At 36.4% G+C, this 22,890-nt stretch overlaps 1 pseudogene; it reads left to right on the top strand.

Moving 5' to 3' along the window:
• Positions 1 to 1,157: 1,157 nt before the first annotated feature.
• On the top strand, positions 1,158 to 1,808 carry LOC114208189 (RNA-binding protein 4-like; annotated as a pseudogene).
• The last annotated feature ends 21,082 nt before the right edge of the window (positions 1,809 to 22,890 follow it).

Here is a 22,890-nt window from a genome sequence, read left to right as displayed (position 1 = left end):
ACATTTACCAGGTAGTGAGAAACAGGTTTACTTTAGGATTATTGCTTACAAGTGAGCACACAGTGAAATTTCATCAGCATGTATAATTTCCAGGCATAATCCACCATAAATCAAGTCACTGTGAAAATATGAGGATTTTTATATTACTGACTCATTGTAGGAGGTGACTACTTTAAATATATGTAAACCTGTGTGTTTCATAAGTGCAAAGACAGTAATGATAACAAAAGCATTGTTATTTACATCTTTATCATTTTCTAAAGTTACACATGTATGATCTTCCCTGTTTCCAACAAACTGAGGCAGATTAGCCTTTCAATCTCTCCATTTTAGAATGAGGAAACATCTCTAAGTAATTAAATTTATTTGAGTCAGCTGTAGGGCTTAAGATCATCGTAAAATTAAAATTTTAACACTGGAAGGAAATTAGAGGCGTTATCCAACATTTTCCCAACCATATTCCCACCAAATACACACACACTCACACACACACACACACACACACACACACACTTACTTAAGGCTACACCTCTTTATTGTATTTTCTAGAAAACCTCAAGTTCTGCTATGCCAGCATGCCAATTTCTTCCTTTCAATCAACCTGAAAAGAGATAAATTTAATCTGTAATAAATTATTTTCAAATGGTGTGGTTTTCAAGTTCCAAATTGGAAAAAAGATATATTTTCTTAAAATATTAATAATTTAAAATGTTATAATGTTAAAATAAAAGATAAAAGATGTTTGTTTATAAAGAGAAATGAGTAAATTCCAAGACAACAGACTATAAGGCTTATTAAGGCTAAAATTCTAGGTTTTCAATAATTCCAAAAAACTGCTCTTCTCAATCTTTCCAAAAGAAGACTAAAGTACAGACAAGTCCAAACATCAATAAGAAAATATCCAATTTCTCCCCTATGATAGGCCCAATGTCAGTACAGAAGAATGGCCTAACTGGTCCAGCTTTAGGCATTGCTTCTTGCATGGATAATGATGTCACTGTGTAATCCAGGGTCATCTGATTACTTCTCTATCTAAAATCATAGCAACTTCTATCCAGAGTCACTGCTGCAGCCACTGCCATTTTAGCATTTTGTCAGAAACGTCTGCACTGCAAGGAGGCGCCCCTGCTGAGTTCCCTATGGGTCGCGTCCAGAAGATGAAGCTGTTCATTGGAAACCTGCCCAAGGAGGCCACAGACCAGATATGCTCACTCTTTGAGCAGTACTGGAAGGTGCTGGAATGTGACATCATTAAGAACTATCATGTTTGGGGGTGCCTGGGTGGCTCAGTCGGTTAAGCCCCTGACTTTTGGTTTCTGCTCAGGTCATGATCTCAAGGTCCTGGATGGAGCCCTGCCTCTGCTGCACACTGGAGTCTGTTTGGAATTCTCTCTCCCTCTCCTTCTGCCCTCCCCCATTCCTGCTCTCTCTCACGCTCGCTCTCTCTCAAATAAATTAAAGAAATCTTAAAAAAATAAAAAAGGACTATGGCTTTGGGCACATAGAGTACAAGACGGCAGCTGAGGATCCATATACAACCTGCACCCTACAAGCTGCACAGGGTGAACATCAATGTGAAAGCCAACAAGAATGAGAGTAAAACCTCCACAGAGTTGAATGTGGGCAACATTAGTCCCACCTGTATCAACAAATAGTTTTGGGCCAAGTTTGAGGCGTATAGTCCAGTCATCAAACGTGACATTGTGAAAGATTATGCCTTCCTACACATGGAGCAGGCAGAGGATGCAGTTAAGGCTATCAGAGGCCTTGACAACACAGAGTTTCAAGGTGGAATGTGTGTGGACTGAAATTCAGAACTGGGGTCGTGCATGAGAATACACGCTTCATGGTATCCTGTCTTTGGGACGTTCTTGGCTCTGTAGGTTCAGTGCGAAACTGTGGACCTTAATTTACCTTGCTAAATTCAGACTACCTCTTCCTTTCCTCCCTTCTGCCCATTTTCCTGTTTTTCTTGTTCTTCAATACTTCTGTAGTTTCCCATTTATGGTCTGTTCTCCCAGCAGGCTTCATTGTGTGCAGAAACTGTGGTGGGGGTTGTGCTCTTCCCCACTTCCTGCTTCCAGGGGATGTTGAACTTGGGAATGACCTTGGTGAGAGTGTCACTGCTCTTGAGTCTTTTTGGCCCAAAGGCTTGTGGCAGGTAGATACATAGAGTTGGATCACTTTTTTTTTCTGGTGAAATAAATGGTTTTTCAACTTAAAAAAAGAAAATGATAGCAAACAGCTGCAAAAGAATTTTAACTAGTCGATAGGTTTATTAACCACTTAAAAGGTGTCCTAGGCTGTTAAAAATGTCAGGGACACAATAGAAGTATAAGATGTGGTAAGTATTCTCTGGAAGCTTCCACCTAGTTGAAAGAAAACTGGCATATGTAAATCAAAAAGTAGACAATAATTAAATCCTAAACAGATTGGAAATAATCACAAATGCAATCTGAGTTCAGATAAAGACATATCTGTGTGACAATACTCATTGTACCATAATTATGAATCTGTTTATTGAGCACCACATGTAAATTTTATATCAGTTTCTTCCTAACATTTTCAGAGTATATCAGGGCTTAGAGACCAACATTTTACAAGCAGAAGACTTCAAGCACAGCTACTGTTAACTATCTTACACTTATTGTCATCTGGTGTTACAGTTGGTTCAAAATTATTTAAGAGAATTTGAAAGCTTTATTGATTTCTCCTCAGCCTTGGATCATTTGTGGTATATTCTGCATGAGATAAAGATTTTTGGTTACTGATGTTCATACAAAACCTGTTATTTAACACCACTGCCAGAGTGAGAGCAGGTCACAAATTCTGAAAAATCAGACACAATTTGAAAAAACAGATATTTTTTAATAACTTTTGTATAATTTAGATATTTGGCTTATACCACAGAAAATAGGATATACTCCCAAAAGTCTGTCAATATAGTGTAGTTGTCATAAATCCCAAATGACATTGAAAGAAAATTGATCTTTTATAATGATAGAGATTTTTATTTTTAGTGAAGGTGGGAAACTGCTTACAACTTCTTTAAAATATTTCCAGATCACAATCACCTTAGCCTTAATTTAGGGGATGGAACTTTGGAGATTTAAGCAAATCTTCATTAAAATTCTGAAACACATTCATAAATATTTCTTGAGAAATATCCTCACCATGCTCACAGGTCCTGATGCAGTGGATTTATCCACCTCATGGACAAATAAACATATCCTGAGCCTTGTCTTGGGTCCTAATTTTCACAAAGAAATGTCAACTGCATTGTGTGTTTCTTGGATTCTGAAGTATTTGTAGACAAGCATTCATCTATAACTGTAAAGATAGACTTGACTCATAAATATATAAAAAAAATTAAAATGAAGATGAAAAACAAAATGTATAACATATAATGCAAAAGATTAGCAAACTGACTATATTAAGAACTTTTAAATATTGCATTAAGAATTTTTTTTCTTAGATTTTATTTATTTATTTGACAGAGAGAGAGACACAGAGAGAGAGGGAACACAAGCATGGGGAGCGGGAGAGGGAGAAGCAGGCTTCCCGCAGAGCAGGGAGCCCGATGCGGGGCTCGATCCCAGGACCCTGGGATCATGACCTGAGCCAAAGGCAGACGCTTAACGACTGAGCCACCCAGGCGCCCCTGCATTAAGAATTTTTAATCTCCTTAGGCAAGGTCAACAAAAGCAAAATAAACAAACTAAAACTACACTAAACTAAAAGGTTTTACACAGCAAAGGAAACTATCAACAAAACAAAAAGGCAATCTACTGAATGAGAGAATATATTTACAAACGATATATCCAATAAGGAGTTAATATCCAACATATATAAAGAACATCTACAACTCAACACCAAGGAAAGAAACAATACAATTTAAAAATGGGCAAGAAGGCCTGAATAGAGATTTTCCAAAGAAGACATACAGATGGCCAACAGACACATGAAAAGATGTTCAACATGACTAATCATCAGGGACATGCAAAATAAGACCACAAAGAGATATCACCTCATACCTGTCAGAATGACTAATATCAAAAAATAAAAACAAATAAGAAATAACAAGCATTGGCAAGGATTTGGAGAAAAGGGAACTCTTGTGCACTTTGGTGCAAATGTAAACTGGTGCAGCCTCTATAGAAAACAGTATGAAGATTCCTTAAAAAATTAAAAATAGAACTACCATATGACCAAGCAACTCTACTGGTTATTTAACTGAAGAAAACAAAGACATTAATTTGAAAAGATACAGGCACCCCTATGTTCAATGAAGCATTATTTATAATAGCCAACATACGGAAGCAACCTAAATGTCCATTGATAGATGAATGGATAAAGATGTGGTATATATATAAAATGAAACATTATTCAACCATAAAAAAGAATGAAATCTTGCCATTTGCAATGACATGGATAGAGCCAGACAGTATAGTGCTAAGTGAAACAAGCCAGTCAGAGAAAAATGCATACCATATAATTTCACCCATATATGGAATTTAAGGAAAAAAAAAAGGAAAGAGTGAGAGACACACACAAACCAAGAAACAGACCCTTAACTATGGAGAACAAACTGATGGTTATCAGAGATGAGGTGTGTGGGGGATGGATGAAATAGGTAATGGGGAAAAGGAGTGCACTTGTGATGACCACTGGGTGAAGTATAGAGTATTCAATCACTATATTGTACACCTGAAACTAATATAACACTGTATATTAACTGTATTAGAATTAAAATTTAAAACTTTAAAACTTAATAAAAAAAGATGTTATACACACACACACACACACACACAAACACACACACACACACACAGAGAGTGGAATATTATTAAGCCATATAAAAGAATGAAATCTTTGCCATTCATGACAACATGGATGGACCTAGAGGGCACTGTGCTAAGTGAAATAAATCAGACAAATACCACATGATTTCACCACAAGAGGAATCTTAAAAAACAAAACAAATGAACAAACAAAACAAAACAGAAACAAATTCATAAATACAGAGAATTAGTGGTTACCAGAGTGAGGGGAGGAATGGGCCAAATAGGTGAAGGGGATTAAGAGATACAAACTTCCACTTATAAAATATATAAGTCACAGGGATGTAACTACAGCATAGGGAATATAGCCAATATATTGTAATAACTTTGTATGATGACACATAGTAACTAGACATCATGGTGATGATTTTATAAGGCATATAAATGTCAAATCACTATGTCATACACCTGAAACTAATATAATATTGTATGTCAACTATGCTTCAACAACAAAAAAGAATTCTTTAAAATGTGTGCTACAAAATCAATAAGAGTTTACAAGTGACACATTTCTAAAGGGCAATTTGGAAATACAATAATTGTAATAACTGCTAACATATATTGAATGCCACAAACGGTATTTAGTACTCTTAATTAATCAAGTGCAATCCTCACAGCAAATCTATAAGGAAAGTTATACTATAATCCCTATTTTTCAGATCAAAAAACTGAAGCACAAAAATGTTAAGTAACTTATTTAAAGTCACAGAGACATGAAGTTGGAGAGCCTATATTCAAATTCATGTAATTGGACGTCAGGGCCTTAAAATTAGTTGTGACCTGTGACCCAGTAAAAATTTCCACTGTCTTCAATAATTTTTTCCAATAAATTATTAAGGTTTGACATAAAAATTTATACACAAGTATGTTTGAGGGCCATTTATAATAGCAAAACCTTGGAGACAAAATATATGTTTAGTACCACGATACTGATTGAATAAATTATGGTTATCTGTGTAAAGATTATGCAGGCCAAAAAAATCATTTCTCAAAGAATTTTCAAAGGAATGGAAAATGGTCAGATATATTACACTGTGAAGAAAACAATATGTGAAATATGAGCCCAAATTTGTATATAAAAGTTAGATTTGTATTAAAAGAGAGCAAAATTGCTGAAATGATATGTATCAAAATGTTAATACTTACTTCTGGTTGGAAAAATTATAGAAGATTTTTATTTTATATAGTTTTCTGTGTTTTCACGTTTTCTATTAATAAACATTAACTACATTTACTTTATAAGTTGAAAAAACTGCATAACAATAGTAGCATAACCATAACAACTCTGTAAGTCCTAACTATATTCATTTACTTTCTCCAGTGATTTCTACTTTTTTTTTAAATTTTATTATGTTAGTCACCATACATTACATCATTAGTTTTTGATGTAGTGTCCCATGATTCATTGTTTGTGTGTAAGACCCAGTGCTCCATGCAATTAATACCCATCACCAGGCTAATCCATCCCCCCACCCCACCCCTCTAAAACCCTCACTTTTTTTCTCAGAGTCCGTAGTCTCTCATGGTTCATCTACCCCTATGATTTTCCCCCCTTCATTTTTCACATCCTACTATCTTCTTTTTTCTTAAACATATAGTGTATCATTTGTTTCAGAGGTATTGGTCTGTGATTCATCAGTACATACCTTTCCCAATGTCCATCACCCAGCCACCCCATCCCTCACACCCCCTACCACACAGGCAACCCTGAGTTTGTTTCCTGAGATTAAGAGTCTCTTACGTTTTGTCTCCTTCTCTGGTTTCATCTTGTTTCATTTTTTCCTCCTTTCCCCTATACTCCTCTGTCTTGTTTCTCAAATTCCTCATAACAGTGAGATCATATGATACTTGTCTTTCTCTGGTTGACTTATTTCACTTAGCATAATACCCTCTAGTTCCATCCATGTCGTTGCAAATGGCAAGATTTCAGGCTTTTTGATGGGTGCATCTTCTTTATCTAGTCATCTGTTGATGGACATCTTGGCTCTTTCCATAGTTTGGCTATTGGGGACATGGCTGTTATAAACATTGGGGTGCACGTACCCCTTCAGATCCCTACATTTGTATCTTTGGGGTAAATACCCAGTAGTGCAATTGCTGGGTCGTAGGGTAGCTCTATTTTCAACTTTTTGAGGAACCTCCATGCAGACTGGATGCACCAGCTTGCATCCACACCAACACTGTAGGAAGGTTCCCTTTCTCTGCATCCTCACCAACATCCGTCATTTCTGGACTTGTTAATTTTAGCCGTTCTGGCTGGTATGAGGTGGTATCTCATTGAGGTTTTGATTTGGATTTCCCTGATGCCAAGTGATGTTGAAGGCTTCTTCATGTGTCTTTTGGCCATTTGGACGTCTTCCTTGCAGAAATGTCTCTTCATGTCTTCTGCCCATTTCTTGATTGGATTATTTGTTCTTTGGGTGTTGAGTTTGATAAGTTCTTTATGGATTTTGGATACTAGCCCTTTATCTGATATGTCATTTACAAATATCTTCTCCCATTCCGGCAGTTGTCTTTTGGTTTTGTTGGCTGTTTCCTTTGCTGTGCAAAAGATTTTTATCTTGATAAAATCCCAATAGTTCATTTTTGCCCTTGCTTCCCTTGCCTTTGGCAATGTGTCTAGGAAGAAGTTGCTGCGGCTGAGGTTGAAGAGATTGCTGCCTGTGTTCTTCTTTAGGATTTTGATGGATTCCTGTCTCACATTTAGGTCTTTCAACCATTTTGAGTCTATTTTTGTGTGTGGAATAAGGAAATGGTCCAGTTTCATTCTTCTGCATGTGGCTGTCCAATTTTCCCAACACCATTTGTTGAAGAGACTGTCTTTTTTCCATTGGACATTCTTTCCTGCTTTGTCAAAGATTAGTTGACCATAGAGTTGAGGGTCCATTTCTGGGCTCTCCATTCTGTTCCACTGATCTATCTGTTCCACTGATCTATCTGTTCCACTGATCTATCTCTGTCTGTTTTTGTGCCAGTACCAGTCTGGATGATTAACTTTGTAAAAGAGTTTGAAGTCCGGAATTGTGATGCCATCAGTTTTGCTTTTTTTTTTTTTTCAATGTTCCTCTGGCTATCCGGGGTCTTTTCTGGTTCCATATAAATCTTAGGATTATTTGTTCCATTTCTTTGAAAACAGTTGATGGTATTTGATAGGGATTGCGTTAAATGTGTAGATTGCTCTAGACAGCATAGACATTTTCACAATATTTGTTCTTCCAATCCATGAGCATGGAACGTTTTTCCATTTCTTTGTGTCTTCCTCAATTTCTTTCATGAGTATCCTATAGTTTTCCCTTGAGTACATATTTTTTGCCTCTTTGGTTAGATTTATTCCTAGATATCTTATGGTTTTGGGTGCAGTTGTAAATGAGGTCGATTCCTTAATTTCTCTTTCTTCTGTCTTGTTGTTGGTGTATAGGAATGCCACTGATTTCTGTGCATTGATTTTCTATCCTACCACTTTATTGAATTCCTGTATGAGTTCTAGCAGTTTTGGGGTGGAGTTTTTTGGGTTTTCCACATAAAGTATCATATCATCTGCAAAGAGTGAGAGTTTGACTTCTTCTTTGCCGATTTGGATGCCTTTTATTTCTTTTTGTTGTCTGATTGCTGTGGCTAGGACTTCTAATACTATGTTGAATAGCAGTGGTGATAGTGGACATCCCTGCCGTGTTCCTGACCTTACGGGGAAAGCTCAGTTTTTCCCCATTGAGAATGATATTCGCTGTGGGTTTTTCATAGATGGCTTTTATGATATTGAGGTATGTACCCTCTTTCCCTATACTCTGAAGAGTTTTGATCAAAAAAGAATGCTGTACTTTGTCAAATGCCTTTTCTGCATCTTTTGAGAGGATCATATGGTTCTTGTTCTTTCTTTTATTAATGTACTGTATCACATTGATTGATTTGCGGATGTTGAACCAACCTTGCAGCCCAGGAATAAATCCCACTTGGTCGTAGTGAATAATCCTTTAATGTACTGTTGGATACTATTGGCTAGTATTTTGGTGAGAATTTTTGCATCCATGTTCATCAGGGATATTGGTCTGTAATTCTTTCTGATGGAGTCTTTGGTGTTGGGATCAAGGTAATGCTGGCTTGATAAAACGAGTTTGGAAGTTTTCCTTCAATTTCTATTTTTTGGAACAGTTACAGAAGAATAGGTATTAATTCTTCTTTAAATGTTTGGTAGAATTCCCCTGGGAAGCCATCTGGCCTTGGGCTCTTGTTTGTTGGGAGATTTTTGATTACTGTTCAATTTCCTTACTGGTTATGGGTCTGTTCAGGTTTTCTATTTCTTCCTGGTTCAGTTTAGGTAGTTTATACATCTCTAAGAATGCATCCATTTCTTCCAGATTGTCTAATTTGCTGGCATATAGTTGCTCATCATATGTTCTTAGAATTTTTTATATTTCTTTTGTGTTGGTTGTGATCTCTCCTCTTGAATTCATGATTTTATTTGGGTCATTTCTCCTTTCTTTTTTAAGTCTGGCCAGGGGTTTATCAATCTTATTAATTCTTACAAAGAACGAGCTCCTACTTTCTTTGATCTATTCTATTGTTCTTTTGGTTTCTATTTGATTGATTTCTGCTCTGATCTTTATTATTTCTCTTCTCCTGCTGGGTTTAGGCTTTATTTCCTGTTCTTTCTCCAGCTCCTTTAGGTGTAGGGTTAGGTTGTGTATTTCAGACCTTTCTTGTTTCTTGAGGAAGGTCTGTATTGCTATATACTTTCTTCTTAGGACCACCTTTGCTGCATCCCAAAGATTTTGAACAGTTGTGTTTTCATTTTCATTGGTTTCCATGAATTTTTTAAATTCTTCTCTAATTTCCTGGTTGACCCATTCATTCTTTAGTAGGATGCTCCTTAGTCTCCATGTATCTGAGTTCTTTCCAACTTTCCTCTTGTGATTGAGTTCTAGTTTCAAAGCTCTGTGGTCCAAAAATATTCAGGGGATGCTACCAATCTTTTGGTACTGGTTGAGACTTGATTTATGACCCAGGATGTGATCTTTCTGGAGAACGTTCCATGGGCACTAGAGAAGAATGTGTATTCTGTAGCTTTGGGATGGAATGCTCTGAATGTATCTGTGAAGATCTGGTCCAGTGTGTCTTTAAGTCTTTATTTCCTTGTTGATCTTTTGCTTAGATGATCTGTCCATTTCAGTGAGGGGGGTGTTAAAGTCCCCCACTATTATTGTATTATTGTCAATGTGTTTCTTTGCTTTTGTTATTAATTGGCTGTAGAATTGGTTGCTCCCAAGTTAGGGGCATAGATATTTACAATTGTTAGATCTTCTTGTGAGATAGACCCTTTAAGTAGGATATAGTGTCTTTCCTCATCTCTTATTATAGTCTTTGGTTTAAAATCTAATTTGTCTGATATAAGGATTGCCACCCCAGATTTCTTTCGATGTCCATTAGCATGGTAAATGGTTTTCCACCCCCTCACTTTCAATCTGGAGGGGTCTTTGGGTCTAAAATGAGTCTCTTGCAGGCAGAGTATTGATGGGTCTTGTTTTTTATATCAAATCTGATACCCTGTGTCTTTGATTGGGGAATTTAGCCCATTTACATTCAGGGTAACTATTGAAAGATATGAATTTAGTAACATTGTATTGCCTGTAAGGTGACTTACTGTTTATTGTCTCTATTCCTTTCTGGTCTATGTCACTTTTAGGCTCTCTTTGCTTAGAGGATCCCTTTCAATATTTCTTGTAGGGCTGGTTTTGTGTTTGCAAATTCCTTTAGTTTTTGTTTGTCCTGTAAGCTTTTTATCTCTCCTTCTATTTTCAGTGACAGCCTAGCTGGATATAGTATTCTTGGCTGCATATTTTTCTTGTTTAGTGCTCTGAATATATCATGCCAGTCCTTTCTGGCCTGCCAGGTCTCTGTGGATAGGTGTGCTGCCAACCTAATATTTGTATCATTGTAGGTTACAGACCTCTTGTCCCGAGCTGCTTTTAGGATTATCTGTCTCTGAGACTCGTAAGTTTTACTATTAGATGTTGGGGTGTTGACCTATTTTTACTGATTTTGAGGGGGGCTCTCTGTGCCTCCTGGATTTTGATGCCTGTTTCCTTCCTCAAATTAGGGAAGTTCTCTGCTATAATTGCTCCAATATACCTTCTGCCCCTCTTTCTCTTTCTTCTTCTTCTGGGATACCAATTATTCTAATATTGTTTCATATTATGGTATCACTTATTTCTCAAATTCTGCCCTCATGATCCAGTAATTATTTATCTCTCTTTTTCTCACCTTCTTTATTTTCCATCATTTGGTCTTCTGTATCACAATTCTCTCTTCTGCCTCATTTATCCTAGCAGTTAGAGCCTCCATTTTTTAATTGCACCTCATTAATAGCCTTTTTTAATTCGACTTGGTTAGATTTTAGTTCTTTTATTTCTCCAGAAAGGGTTTCTCTAGTATCTTCATGCTTTCTTCAAGCCCAGCTAGTATCTTTATAATCATCATTCTGAATTCTAGTTCCGACATCTTACTAATGTCCATATTGATTAGGTCCCTGGCAGTTGGGACTGCCTCTTGTTCTTTTTTTGAGGTGAATTTTTCTCTCTTGCCATTCTGTCCAGAGGAGAATAGATGAATGAGGGAACAAATTGCTAAAAGGGTAACAAAAACCCCAGAAAATTATACACTAAACAAGTCAGAGGAGACCTTCCAGAAAGTGGTCGCTTTTCTGTTCATAGAGTTGCTGCTATTCTTTTCATCGATCTCCTGTTGAGTTTGTAGGTGTTCAGAATGGTTTGATACCTATCTATGTGAATCCCTGGCACCAGATGAAATTTAGGTCTCCTACTCCACCATCTTGCTCCTCCTCCTGGTTTCTACTTTTTATTGAATTTTTTCTTGAGTATAATTTTTTCAACTCCTTATTCATTGTTTACCATATACTGTTTGTACTTTCATTGTAAAATGTCTGAAATCCTAATAGAATCCAGGATAAACATTCAAAATGTAAATAGTTTAGTAGCCTCTTCTGAAACTCCCTTTACATCCATTACCAGATCTAAAACACATGACTAAAATAACACACAATCCTGAATAAATGGTTCTTTTTAACCAAAAGCAAAACCACTATACTGTTCTTTCATGTTTAATCCTCCATCAACTGAACATTTTACATAAATTTTCACAAAAACATTATTTGATCTAAGAACATCTGCCAGAGCCTGGAACACATTTTTGCAGTCCTTGACTTGAAGTTTAGCATAAATACTATATATATGCTCTCCCAGAGACTTTGACATATCTTAATATCCTTATACACAAATTTTGTTTGTACTATTCATTTATATAGAAATCTAATCCTTCTAAAAGCACTTTCATATGCATTATTTCAGTTAATCCTCACAACAAGGCTATAAAACAAGTACCATTGGACCAATTTAACAGATTAAAATGGCATGATAGGCACTGATCACTGATTCCTGAGGCTATTATTTTTCTAGCAATAGCATGATATTTTCCTCAGCAGCACAAGCAGATTTGGAAATACTGACTCCACAATATATATCATCAATCAGTGATTTCAGAGAAGCATTTTGAGGACCACTAGAATTTTTGGTTCAGTCCAACTCAATATTGTTTATCACAACCATGACCTAAGATAAAAAAATCCCTCGGAGCACACATAACATTCTCTACTCATATGTGTATGTCTGTCATGCCAGACAGGACTAGACTGAAACACGTGTGTTTAGTGTATACTAAGCATACAAAAGACAAACAGAAAGAGGCTTTTTCTGTGGAGAATAATTAAGTTGAAGATGTGTTCTTCCTTTAAGATGAAATGCAGACTTCTCGTTAAAAGTAAAATCTTTCCTTTCAAAATACAGAAATAAATGTTCCTTTTTTAAAAACTCCAGATGGCTAAGTGTATGCTTTTTAAATTTTTCTGCTTGAGAGTATTCTTTTGCCTAACAATTCCCCTGAGACTCCTCTCTCACTCGGTTCTCATAAGAGTCTCTTCCTAGACCTCAAACACTGCTTCCTTTAACGAGGATGGCCATTTCCTTTTCCTTCAAAGTTCCACTTCCATTGGTTCCTCAAAGTCTTTCCTTTCTCTCTAATGCCTCCCTTGACTGCTTGCATTCTAGAACATCAGCTGATTCAGCCCCTGTCTTCTCTGTTGCACCACCCACATATCTTTGAAGACACTAGTGATACAGCTTCTAACAATATGTCTTGGTCACAATGATATTTTCCCGAGTCAGATTTTAGCTTCTCTCTTAATTGTTCTGTTCTTAGGTAAAATCAGGAATTACAAACACAAATGTGAATCTTCCCAATACCCTAGTCTTTGCCTACCACAAGAAAGTAGGCACCACTGCATTTTAATGGAGATAATTCATGGATAATGACCACAGAACCAGAGAGCTATTTCAACAGCAGAAAATCGATATGATGAAAAAGGAAGTGTTTCTGGAGAGGGAAAGACCTAGCCCTATGTGTATCAAACTCATTACAAACCCTAAAACCTGCAACAAATGAGACTTCTCTATATACTTTCAGCCCCTTTTCCTTCCCAAATAATTTTATTATAGGATTTTTTTACTGAAGACATCAAGTGAAAGATTCTTGAACAAATATATAAGCACTAAGGTGTTGGCATTATGGATGTATTTAATGCATCATATTTGAGTTCAGAGTTTCTAAGACATGTAAAAATGTCTGAGTTGGCCTGAATAAGTGTCTATCTTAGGAAAGTGGTCAGAAATGTTGATGCTTTCAACCATCACTTTGAATTTGTGCAAAGCATTAACCATGATATTGAAAGATCCATAGTTGAGCCTTCTTTGCTCTCACATGTGCTTAGCCTTGACTTTGCCAAAAAAGTGGGCATTTTGCCTCCAAAAACAACAAGTGGTTGTATTCTGCATATTCTCATCTCCTCTTGATGACACCCCTGATTGCATCTAACCTGCCAGCAGAACTGGACTGAAAAATAAGAGCTTTCATTTGGCCACAAGAACAAAGAACAATTGTTTCTGTTAAGCAGTGAAGTTTCTAATGCAGCCAGAGGTTAGAGAAAAGAATCCTCATAAGGGAAGGAGAAAAAAAATCCCCATCATGTCAGCACTGTCAGTGACCAAAGCCATACTCCAATGTACGACCTATGGCCCTCAAAGCAGAGGAATATTTCTTCCTCTATAAAGTGAGTGTTATTTGATTAAATGAATGTTTCTCTAATAAATAGCATACTAAAAGTCTTTTGAAAAGTTCTGAACAATCCTCTCATCTGGAGCCAAATAAAAGATATACTGGCAAAAACAAAACTTTCATCCAAATTAATAATGTCTTTATATATCCCTGTCCAGATCTGCATTGGCTCAAGACTAGGAGGCATTTCTCCAGTAATCGTTCTCTAAAAATTGAGTTTTCGAGCAAAGCCAGCATCCTCTTTATTGAGGTTAACAGGTCCTATTTCTAAGGGTGTCTTTGTCTTCCTGACCATTACCACTGTGTGATATTAATTAGTCAATCACAAAAGAGTAGATAATTTTATATGTCGGTACAAAGGCACTTTGGATCCCATTTAAAATTCAAAAATAAATTATAACCTAACTTCACTACAGGACATAAACTGTCTCTCCCCACTCTTTTTTTGTCTTTACTCTTCTTTCATTTTTGAAATCTGATTTGTAGGAATGAATAGAATATCTGCACATTTTGAACAGGCATTAGTAAAAAGAAAACTAGTGATACTTCAGGAACTTGAATGAGTTTATCATCTTGGACCATGACTTTTGGGGCACCATTCCAGACATAAAATCACTGTTCATTTGGGCACTAATCTGTATATTTCTTGGTGGTTGTTGGAGAATTAAGCAGGCAAATCACTCTCTCACCTCCCAATGTGAGATTTGTCCATTTTTCAAGATCTCTGGAGAGGTAGTAAATGAACACATGTATTCCTTCTCATAATATATACCACAACAACTTGAAAGATGAACACAAAATAAATAGCACAATTGTTTAGTGTTCAAATTGAGCTAATTTCTCTCTGAGAGTAAGATTTAATAAAATGTGGAATCTAGTATCACCTCTATAACTCCATAAATGCACTTCCTTGACAATTAGGATTCTGACTCAGACCAGGTTTCCCATATCCAGGATGGGCTTAGAGTGGGATACCCCTGGTCTACAGTCACTGGCATGGATACAATTATTTACTGAGGAAAACACACAAAGACGAGCTCAAAAACCAAGGACAGAGTTTGAAGTGTCAATTAAAAACTGGGGCCAGGTATTTGGTAAAAATTAAAATAATAAGCTATTGTGTATTCATTTCTTACTCTACTTACCTGTTTCAATCTTACAACCACCTCATATTTATTCTTGGAGGTATATTAGCTGAGGTATAAGACAAACAGCTATAACAAAGAGCCAAAGTACAATGGCTCAAACAAAGCAAAAGTTGGTCTCTCATGTAAAATTCCAGGACAGCAAAGGTTCAGACTCTGTTACTGGGGCAGCTCTAACTATCTCAACTTGTGGTTTCCATCTCTGTGTCCAAAGTGACTGCTAAAGGTGTCACCATGATCCAGCGAGTGGGAAACAAGAAATAGAGAGTTCAGGGAGAATAGGAAGCCTCTGAGAAGTGTGCAGGAAGTTGCACACATCACTTCCTTGCAAACATGCAAGATGTGGAAAGATTCACTGAGGTGTCTTTGCATACAGTCCTTTTTAATAGGGCTACCCTGGAGTGCTATGTATGGAAAATATGTGGTTTAGATCATTGCTATTTATCTGTGTGATCTTGGGTAAAACACTGACCCTCTCTGGACCTCCATTTCTTTATATGTAAAATTTGAAAGTTTAATAATATTTCCAAGTACCCCTGTAGCTCTGAAATTTTATGACTATGCCTTAAAACATGTACGTGTAAATATAAAATTGATAATGTGTTACAGATTCAGAATTGAGATGAACCAGAGTTTTGTCCCATCTCTCACACACTGAGCTTTGAAGAAGCTGTCCCTTTTCTCTAAATTTTACCATTTGATAGCCACCTTATCCAAAGTGAGTTTTATGTATCATTAACCCCATAAAATGCTCTGGGGAAAAAAAGGGCTCTAAGGCATTTTAATTGGAATACAGTTGACTCCTTAATAGTGTAGGGATTAGGGGCACCAACCCCCACACAGTTTAAAATCTGCATGGAACTTTTGGCTCCCCAAAAACTTAACTATTAAATAGCCTACTGTTAACTGGAAGCCTTACCAATAACATAAACAGTTGACTAACACACATTTTGTACATTATATTAATTATTTACTGTACTCTCACAGTAAGCTAGAAAAAGGAAAATGTTATTAAGAAAATCATAAGGAAGAGAAAATACATTTATAGTACTGTACTGTATAAGTGAACCCATGCAGTTTTAAACCCCTGCTTTTGAAGGTTTAACTGTACTTTTGGTTATTTAAGTGGGGAAAGAAAAAGAACTAGATTAGGGAAAGTAGAGAATGTTTATAAGGAATATGAAATGTCACATGGAACCTAAGATCAGGAATGTGACTGGACTGAGAAGCAGCTAGATCTAAGGACTCAAATGCTCTTAGGACATATTCTCTTTCCCTCCTTCCTGCTTAATTCTTCTCTTCCTTAGTAAAAACCAGTCTCCTTTCACTTCTACATGGTGGGAAGGAAGGCTACCAAGCATTATAACATACCTGCTGTCCAGGAACCCAAGCAAGATTGGCTCCATTCTCTTTTAGTTCCAAACTCAGAAATCCTGGACCAAATACTGGCCCTACTGAGTCAAGTCTTCCCTTAAACAAAGCAACAAAAGGCAGAGTCACACTGTTAACATGGCCGCTCCTTTATACGTAAGAAGTAATTCCTGGAGAGAGTTCTGGGTCCATAATCTCACAGAGGTACACTACACAAACTTAAATAATGCTGCCTTACTATAGACCCTTCTTAGAGAGTCACAAAGCATATTAGCAAAATTAAAGCTATAAAAATCCTGAACTGTTTAAATTCATTTTCCTCAATAAATTTTATGAAATTGAAAAAAATGTTTATATACATATATGTGCATAATACATTGGAAAATTATTCCCTGGAAATTAAAATGTCACTTATTCCAATTGATTCACTTCATAATAGTTACTCTGTAGCTCATCAACATTATCAAATAGCTTGTATGTCTCCATATTAACACTTTGGTAGTTACTCTGTAGCTCATCAACATTATCAAATAGCTTGTATGTCTCCATATTAACACTTTGGGTACCCTGGAAACCCAGTAAGAGATGAACTAACCTTTTGAATATTTTGAAATCTGGAAGAAATAAAGACAACACAAAGCACTTAGGTTTTTTAGATATAGTTATACTGTGATAAATAACTAGTTCACAGAAGCAATAAGGTTAGAGAAAGGTATGGTTTCTCCTCTGAATTTTGCTGAGAAAGGACATCCTTTTTACACTGGCATAGCATTAATTATCAAACCAAATCACAATAAAGCACTGCCTCCTTCCAAAATAACATGCAGTTTAGCACAGTGTGAGAAATGATACATGTTGATATTAACAAATGCTGTAGTACTCTTGAAAAAGAAGGAAGTAATCACTCCTGGTTTGAGCATGGAGGAAAGGCCTTAAAAGATCAGTAGGACTTTATTAGGCAAACTCTGAAGACACCCCTCTAGTACAATTCTGAGATTAGGAAAAAGCATGTACAAAGGTACAGAAGTGAAAAGCTCAGGACACATTCTGGCAAAGTTAGATTATGTATATAGGTCAGTCATAAGCTATAGTACATGCCTGAAAGTAGTAGGAAGGAGTAAAAGGGATTAGGTTGAATTTTGGAGGATTTTGAATGCTAACTTAAGGAATTTGGACCTCATTCAATAAGCAGCAAGCTGACTTCGATAGTTTAAGTTCTATTTAGTTTCTGTTTTTCAAGAAATTGCTTTATTCAAGATATTGTTTTAAGAAAATTAATACACCAAGGATATGCTAGAAAAGACAATGCACACACAAGAGACACAGTTAGTCTTTTCCCTAACATGGCAGATTGTATTTTTCAAAGATGACGACAACAATAGCTCACATTCTCCATGGTCTTCTTACATGTGACATCGACATTACTCCCATCAATTGGTGGAGTCTGTATCCTCTCCCCCTTGAAGCAGGGTAGACTTTTGTGACTTCCTTGACCACTAGAGTACAGCAGAATTGATGGTATGTGACTTTTAAAACTAGATCATAAAATGCCAAGCACTTAAGCCTTGTTTTCTTGGGATAGTAACTCTTGAAACCCATTTACCCAGCTGTGAAGTTCAAATAGAGGAATTCGAGAGATCAGATGGAGAGGCCACAGTTAGATGTTCCAGCTAACAGTACATCTAAGATCTCAGCCAACAAACAGCGTCAACTTCCAGACATAGGAGAGTAGATGCCTCCAAATCTCCCCAAACCCCAGCCACATAATCATCCCCAGAATTCAAGTCTTCCTAGCTGAGGCCCAAACACTGTGAAGTAGAAACAAACCAAATCTTCTATACAATAGCCTTGGACTAGGCAGTCCCCTAGGGCTAGGTGAAATTTTCAGTGAGGGACAACAGAGCTGTGAACCATCAGCTTGGAAATCTGGGTAGAGAACAGCAGAATCCACTACACTCTACCACCACACTCCTCAGATTGATTCCCTCTCATTGTAAATTCACCCCATTTGGAAGGAGTTTCCACCATGTTCTTTTTCTAAAAAAACGATTTTATTCATTCATTTGTCAGAGAGAGAGCACATAAAAGCAGGGGGAGCAGTAGGCAGAGGAAGAAGCAGGCTGCCACCAAACAAGAAGCCTAATGTGGGCTTCCGGGACCCTGGGATTATGACCTGAGCCTAAGGCAGAAGCTTAACTGACTGAGCCACCAGAGGTCCCTCCACCATGTTCTGATTGGTTTTATTTTTTGAGAAAACTTACCAGAGAAGTGTTTTAGTGGAATCAACTGCAGCCCCCACCATTACATCTCTTAAAGTTATAACTACTAATCAGCAGCCCCTTTTCCATCTCCCTTTCAAGATTCCCCTCATCCATGACTAGTAGCTCTAATTTATGTTAATTCTAGTTACAGATAATCCCCTGCTTTCCGAAAAGTGAACACACAGAACAGTCTGTCCTCTTGCCTCTAAAATTTAGAATGAAATCACATGTTTCCTCCACAATCCCCTGGCCATTTTCACTGAGACACTGAGAGCATGGAGTAGGCAGACTGCATGGTAGAAGGACTCAGACCCTCATCTCTGTGGGTCTGGATTCCTAGTTACCATGCTCTCCTCAAGCTATGGCTGAGGGGCATGGGAGCACCAAGAGATGTCCAAATGGATCACCTAGAGATGTCCGAATGGATCACCTAAATACTAAACATATTATTCCCTTCCCATGTTGTCCAGTAGCAACCTTACCTCTTCCTGATGAACGGGGTCATTTACCACTGCCTATGTGATGACTCCTTGCTTACTGCCTCCTTGCCACAGGAGCCTAAAGTGAACAAGGGGTTTATGAAGCACCATACTTCTTTCTTAGGGGAAGACAAAATTCAGATGATCTGTCCTCTACTTTGGAGGGAACATCGCAACATGCCCCAGTCTGTTAGATTCCAAAAAACTTCACTAATGTTATGGGTGCTTGAATCTTTATAGGGTTCCTCCCCTTCCTCTGCCTACCAAGCCTTCCAATGTATTTGCCTTTTCTTGCTCATTTGGTTCAACTGCTATGATACCATCAGTATAGTAGACCGGTAAGACATAGTAAGATGTTCTGTGCAATGTCCAGACACTCCAAATCCTTTGGACTATAACAAAAGGCAGGAGAGTTAAGATAGCCCTGGGGAAAGATTACAAAAGTATGCTGCCGTCCCTGAATGGAAACTCTCTGATCTTCCTTCTTAATAAGTATGACCTTGGGAAAGTTTTTGTGCTTCAGTTTGTCTTCTATAAAAGAAGGATTAAATATAGTACCAATTTCCTAAGTTGTCAAAAGAATTTTAAAAAGTTGATAGAAAATGCCTAGCTAGCTTCTGATAAGGGGTAAGGTGCTCAAAAATATTAACTTTGAAAATTAGCTAGTATTAGTCATTGTCAATGTTCTTCATTATCTTCTCCTCCTAAGTATCCCTGCTTTTTTATTTGCAGACAAATTCAAGAGGTTGATATCAGTCTGAAGAGAAGTTTTCACGCTATTTGAAGTAACCAACCCCTCTGGTCAGAGCCTCTTAACAGTTCAAAAAGCCCAGAAGCATATCCTATGGTCACTTATAACCCATTCTTTCTATCTACCATTCCACCTTAACTCTTGGACTTTTAGAAAAATCACTTTTAAAAAGCACTAATCATAACATATTTCACATTCAGAGTCTATTGAGAGTTCTATTGCTCATGAGGCAGTTATACAATCTATACAATTGGTCTCAATCCTGATATGACTAGGATTAATTTTATGATAATCCTCCAACAACATTTACTAAATACATTCGACAAGTCCGGTTTCTACTTGACATATTACACATGCCACAGAAATTAAGTGACCAGCTTCAAATACAAGAGCAGAGCATTCAGTCTTCTGGAGTCATCTGTTCTACATCTTACAGAAAAACAGAAAAAGTTCGTAAAAATTTGTCCAGTTCAGAAAACAACTCTATGTAAAAGGAAAGCAGTATTATGTGTGCTTGGTTAGATCCCAAATCCACCAGTTAAGTATGAGATCTTGGGAAAGTTAATCACTATTACCTTCAGTTTCCTCAAATGTAAAGTGAGAAGGACATTAATAGGGTTGTTATGATTGAATGAAATAACTCCTGCAAAATTACAAACAATAGCTAATCTATAGTAACTATAATCATAAATGTTAGCTATCACTATGACAGTATATATTATGAAAAGTTACAGTTTATTTTCATTTCTATAGTTTTAACCTTGATTTGGGGTTTTTAAATGACTGCTTCATTAAAGATCTGTTCTCCTTATTAGTTTATAGAATTTAACATAACCAATAATGTATAAGGAGGAAAAAACTTATTTTCAAAACCCTACTTTATAAACTGAGACACAATTATGATATAACATTCATTTAATGACTTTAAAAAAAAAAGGCAAATCAATTCCATTTACACAGAAAACCCAACCAACTCATTAGTTTACTCACTGTGTTTTCCACATAAAATGTACCTCAACTGAATATACATTGGCAGAGGTGAAAAAAAGTCTACCTCATTCTTATAGATTTTGCTATTTCATCCCTTTTACATTTTTCAAATGCTAGGTCTATAACTCTTCTGAAATATTTACCCATCTTTCTTGGGACTAAGTTTGGCCCACTGTATCTTTATATCATGAGGGCTCCGATGGGAAGTAAGCAACACTAATTCATGTTAATATTAATGACAAACAGACCATCTTTTGCTTTCCAAAGAGTGAACACATGGAACAAACATTCTCTCCTCCTGCCTCTAAAACTCAGAATGAAATCTCATTTCTCCTCCATATTCCCCTGGCCATTCTATTGAGCTGCTATTAGGTGAACTGAACACATTTGTGGAAACTCTACAACTGAGAAGCAATGTTTTTAATCTTCCTCTGTTGAGTTCTTAATCTCACAAGGCTTATCCAGAGCTGATATGTACCCAGGAAAAAAACACTGTATTTTCTCTTCATGAAAAAATAAAAAATAAAGAGAGAGAGAGAGAGAGAGAGAGAAAGAAAGAGAGAGAAAGAGAGAAGAAGGGAGGAAAGAAAGAAAAAAAGAAAGAAAAGAAAAAGCAAGCTCTTTAATCTCTTGACTAGTTCTAGTGAAACCTAGCCAAGAAAATAGTTCAGTCAGTAAAAATTAGTATGTGAAAGTAGTATACAGGAAAAAAATAACTTTGTTTCCAATTATACTTCTCAAGGTCTAATCAACAATTAGCGGAGAAGTCAGAATTGCTTTTTGGAATTTCTAACTAAAAGGTAAGTTGATTCTTCTTTTCTTAATTGATCTAGAAAATTTTTGGAATAAAATCATTGCCAAGTGAGGAAGTTTTATTAAAATACTTGAATTTTTTAACTGTGGAAATACTGTCAAAATAAAGTTTTATTGAATCAATGAAAAATAATAAAACCAAAGTAAAACATGGATGTAACACACGCATGATAATGTTGCACACTTAAAACATCTTAAGAAAGTATTCATTATTCCATAAGTATCTTTTTAAGCTTATCTTAGTGATTTCCTAGTATCAGACTTATACATTGTGCATGAATGCTGTGATTAATTCATAAATGCAGGTCCATTAAAACAAAAAAGTACATAAATATATATGAAGTTTGCATCATCCTAGGACCAATTCATATTTTATGAATATTTGAGCATCTATCTAGTGACAGATACTTTATTAGCCTGATGCGCTACCTACTGTGCTAACAAGGCACCTAGTGATAGATGCTTTAATAAGTATTTCTCACATAAACTATCTTACTTAATCTAGAGAATTAATATAGAACTAATACAGATATATTTAAGAGCATGGTTTCTAGAACCAAACTGCCTCAGCTCATAATCTCAGGCCTATTACTGACTAGTTGTGTAACCTTGAACACAAAAGCTACTTAATGTCACTGTGCCTCAATGTTCTCATCCAAAAAAATGGCAATAATAGTTTTAACCACTTCATAAAATGGTGTGGAGATTAAGTGCAAATGTATACATGTAAATTCTCAGAGCAGTGTTCAGAAAATATTAACTATTATTACTCAGGAAGTGAATATTATTTTGGCCTATTATACATGAAAATCACAGCTCAATCATTGACTTGTCAAAATTTTCTCAGGTACCTCTGAAAGAATAAGCAATTTTACATTATACCATTCAGAGGAATGAGTATCATATGGTTACAAACTGACCTAAATTGGTAATCCATACTTACTGTATTATTTTGGGTAGATATTGGTAGCTTTAATAGATTTCCTCATTTCCAGCCATGATGTTGAATATAATAATGCCATAAACAAATAGTTTCAAACTAAATCCTGCCACATACAC

Source organism: Eumetopias jubatus, unplaced genomic scaffold, assembly GCF_037043125.1.
Source record: "Eumetopias jubatus isolate StellerSeaLion01/CBP00866 unplaced genomic scaffold, mEumJub1_p1.0 scaffold_2, whole genome shotgun sequence".
Classification (NCBI taxonomy): domain Eukaryota; kingdom Metazoa; phylum Chordata; class Mammalia; order Carnivora; family Otariidae; genus Eumetopias; species Eumetopias jubatus.
This window is presented reverse-complemented; position numbering and strand designations above follow the sequence as displayed.